The 5,000-nt window shown below is 32.0% G+C and overlaps 1 protein-coding gene across 1 annotated transcript in view; it reads right to left on the minus strand.

Annotated features, from left to right (window-relative positions):
* The window catches only part of LOC144956063 (matrix metalloproteinase-14-like), a gene marked incomplete at its 3' end in the record, with an annotated part of 57,263 nt that overhangs the window by 833 nt on the left and 51,430 nt on the right, over positions 1–5,000 (minus strand).

The raw sequence follows: 5,000 nt of genomic DNA on the forward strand, positions 1-5,000 counted from the left end.
ATATAATAATATAATATAATAATAATAATAATAATAATAATAATAATAATAATAATAATAATAATATAATTAATAATAATAATAATAATAATAATAATAATAATAATAATAATATAATAATAATAATAATAATAATATAATAATAATAAAATAATAATAATAATATATAATAATATAATAATAATAATAATAATAATAATAATATAATAAAATAATAATAGCGCCAGTATCCACAAATAGTGCTCAGACGTGCTTTACAATAGTTTTTGTTTTTTTTGTTTGTTTTTTTTTTGGTATCGCACATATTCATTCATTCGACTACAAAATCACTACATGATATTATTTGATAATATTATCTGCCGTACAGCGACAAAACTCCGTACAACAGTAAATTCATATTTCCGAATAGTCCAGGTCTATATATTTTTTATTTTTATACATCAAAAGTGATAGAATGAAAAAGACCTTTCGATTGATAACCAATTTGCATCAATTCTCCGCAGTTATTGTAAAAAGTTGAAGTAAAATATGAACAGTTTTTCGGCTCTCCTGTAAAATCGGGTTTGGCCATTATACGGGGTATTATCGCTGTACGGCAGTTATGATATAAAGCGGTCGGGGCTCGTTTGACTGGTGTATACAGGAAATGGTTGTGGTGTATATCGGAGATAGCAACAACAACAACAACAACAACAACAACAACAACAGTATCATGGCAGGGTTATAATTATAACGACATGCGTGTTCTACGGTTGTTGTATTATGCTCGCTAAATTGATAATTATGTAAATTATCTTTGATGCGTGGTTCCCACTTCCCTTTACCCACCTTTCTTTGGATTTAAGAACAAAACAAAAAACAAAAAACGGAAAACAATTTAACAAAATAGCCCCCCCCCCCCCGCCAGCCCCGATATGCACTTATTTACATGTATGTAACCCCCCCCCCCCCCAACCAACCCAACAAAAGTCCAACCCCCCCCCCCAAAATAAAAAACCCATAACCCCTACCACCACCCCTCCCACCTCCCCCCCCCCCCAGTGGCGGTTCTAGCCTATTTACAGTGGTGGGGCAAAGATGATTCGTCATAATATATATATATATATATATTATATATATATATATATATATATTACACATATATATATATATATATATATATATATATATTATATATATATTATATATTTGTTTTTTGTTTTTTTTGTTGTTTTTTTTTAAATTTATTTTTATTTTATTTTTTATTTTTTTTTATTTATTTTTTTTTAAATTTATCTATTTTATTTTTTTAAAGTTATTTATTTATTTATTTATTTATTTATTTATTTATTTTTTAATTAATTTTTTTTAATTATTATTTTTTTTTTACTTTAAAAAATAATATTTCAACCACAAATAATCACATTCACAATGAAATGACAATACCAGTAGATTTTAATTATTCCAAACGTAATCAAAAATGAATCACGAAAGAGAATACAACTAAAAAATAAAGCGACGAGACATAATGCGACAACACCTTGACAATACAAGTCCATTTCGTTCACTCGAAAAATTTAAAGATTTGCTTTAATCCCTCAACGGCGTGATTAATATTTCTGTTACATTACTGGTAGTGCGGGGCGGGTCCTTGGCAAGCTTATAGACCCACGGTCCTACGGTCCCTGGGAAATGAAAACTGCAAGGACGGTCCTAGGGACCGGTCCTTTTCGACATTGAACATTCTGAGAGACTGTTGGAGTTCGAACCGTTTTGACCTTTGGACGTGGGATCGTTCATTCTTGAACCGTTAAAGACCGCTACACGATGAAACCGTGGTCTACAGGAGTAAAACACACGGAGTAGTCACACTCATTTCAAATTGTAACCTAATTAGAGAAGAGGGGTGATGCCTTCTTTATTTGCTCACCGTACTTCATTGTTACTTCGATAATTTAATAAATTTGAAATTTATCCCCATTAACAGAGATAATGGCATCGCCCAGGAGTTGATCGAGTTGTTCGTGGCGTTGACACATTAGAGGGCAGCGAGCATTGAAGAGTAAGAGAGAGACGTGAAGTTATAATAAGAGGGGGTGGATGCGGTAATAAGTTAATAAGTAATAAGTGGGGTCCATGGTGACTTTTCGCCAGATCTAACAAACCAGCTACCCATTCACTGCTGAGAAGACAGGGATTCAGAAAAACTCGACTGCACCCGGGATCGATCTCTGGCCCTTTGCGTATAAGAGAGTGCTCTATCAACTGAGCTATCGAGGTCCCAAATATTCTATTGGACTTTTTTAAAATACAGACGTTATAACTGGTTTTTTTTTGGAAAGAGAAACTAATGAAACTCATATTATTTGATTAGTTAAAACACCAAACGAAATTTTAATATTATTGTATTATTTTAAATGACAGCAATGCGATAGAAAGGAGTGGTGACAAGAGATGGACAAAGAAAACAAAAAATCGGACTTGCTACTTGCTAGGTTCGACACACACACATACACACACACACACACACACACACAAACACACACATCTTTAGTAGTCACATGCATTCAAACAATAACCCATTAGAGAAGAGGGGTCATGCCTTCATCATAGATCATTGTCATTGCGATCATTATGGTGTAGTAAATTTGAAATTTACCTGTATAATGGAATCGTCCAAGGCGTGCACCTCTGTTCCCCCATCTCACACACGAAAGGGCGGTTTGCGAAGTGGAGGGAGGTGGTCGTCTGCCTCTATGGTCGTGTGTGTCGTTTAGTGTATGGCAAAGGGGGGTGGGTGCGATAATTAAGTGGGATGGGTGGTGATTGGTGGAAGATAGGCAACCGAGGCAACAATCGCTGGGGAAGTAGTATGGCGCGAGACCGTGAAAGGTGATAAGAAGTGAGGACCGCCGCGGTCTTCCACTATGGGACCGGTCCCCGGTTCACAGCTAAAAGACCGTGGGACCGGTCCAAGGACCGGTCTCAGCGCGGCACTAGTTTTCAGTAGTATGTAGTAACCTTAAAGTTTCAATCGAGAAGCAACAACAGCGATATGGACCCGAGTTTCATTCAGAGCTCAAATTGCATTTCACTGCTGTCTTGATGATTAGAATGATTGTGCCGGTGGTGGTAGTGGTTGGAATAGTGGTAGCGGTGGTGGTGGTGGTGGAGGAGGATGAAATATGGTTGTGGTTTTGGTGGTGCTGTTGGTTAGAATGATAGTTGTGGAGACGATGACGGAAATTTTATGATGATGTTGATATTGTTTTTATTGCTATTGTAGTACTTGTTGTTAATATTGTTGTTGTTAATGATGAAGATGATGATGATGATGATGATGATGATGATGATGATGATGATGTGATGATGATATAATGATGATTATAATGACAACGACGATGTCGTCGACAATGATGGTTACCATACAATATTACAAAGTTTATTCAATCTTAGGCTTTCGACAATAAATCATACAATTTGATGACCACATACATGAAAGTGGAAAAAAAATGGTAAATGGAACCAAACAATAAACTGATACCATTAATAACCACAAAAAATACAACAATAGTAATGCCACCAATACGTACAACAATAATAATAATAATAATAATAATAATAATAATAATAATAAATGATAATAATAATAATAATAATAATAATAATTAATAATAATAATAATAACAACAACAGTAACAATAATAATAATGATGATGATGATGATAATAATAATAATAATAATAATAATAATAATAATAATAACAATAATGATAATAATAATAATAATAATAATAATAATAATAATAATGATAATAATAATAATAATAATAATAATAATAATAATAATAATAATAATAATAATAATAATAATAATAATAATAATAATAATAATAATAATAAATAATAATAATATTACCATCATCATTACTACCACCACCATCATTACTACTACCACCACCGCTACCACTATCACTACCACCATCACCATCATTATTACGTTTCCAATAATTTTTTCTCGTTTTTAAAAATTTGATATCTATCAAAACAGACGAAATTCCGGTCATTTTTTTAAAGGGTAGTTAAAATATCTACGAATTTATTAGCCCTGAAAACTACGATTTTTATTTTCCTATTTCAAGTAGGCAGGTCTGCTATGACAAGTATCAGTATCAGTTCCATAGTCAAAATAAGACAGACAAAAACAAAGTTTATTTAATCTTAGGCTTTCGCCAATACTTCATACATACAATTAAGACAAAATAATGTTACCAATTTCTCCTCATGCATTCGTTAGACTATAACAATAACGACCTTGTTATCTTTACTCCTTACCCAACCAACCCGAGCTTCCCGCCTCTCATCGCGAACTTATGTATGTATATTAGCTTCAGGACGGGCAAGTACGGAATCTGCCCACCCTTCCTTTAAACGTCTTTATTTCCTCTATAACTTAGAATTCAACTCTCTCCTTACTCAGAAGAGTATTTCTCGTATACTAATTCAATTGTTGAGAAAACCAAAATGGTGGTTGTATTTTATATATTTATTTAGTCGTGACTTTTGAATAAAAGTGTTTTGTTTTATTAGACGGAATACAATAGAAAATTACATTGTTTTGCAAAATTATTTTGTCTGGCGATAAAAATACAGCGGTAATTACTTTAAGAATTAAAAAAATAAGAACTAACAAATTAATTTGTTAAAAAAAAAAACAAAACAAAAAAAAAAAAAACCCCAAAACAACAACAACAACAACAACAACAAACAAATAAGAAAACAATTTAAATAAATGAGTTCTGAGAAGCACTAAAGAAAACGAGAAAAAAAAGAAAATTTTAAATGGATAAACAAATATACAAAAACAACACAAATTAATATTAAATTGATATAAAATTAGTAAATTAATAAATTTAATTCAATACTGGAACATTCCCAAAGTCATTACATCAATGGTACCAGCACAAGTAATGCAATAATTAAGAAAAAGTTCGTTTGCCAAAATCTCTATTTAGTTTTCA

Source organism: Berghia stephanieae, chromosome 10, assembly GCF_034508935.2.
Source record: "Berghia stephanieae isolate SIO BIC M18660-M18661 chromosome 10, UCSD_Bste_1.3, whole genome shotgun sequence".
Classification (NCBI taxonomy): domain Eukaryota; kingdom Metazoa; phylum Mollusca; class Gastropoda; order Nudibranchia; family Aeolidiidae; genus Berghia; species Berghia stephanieae.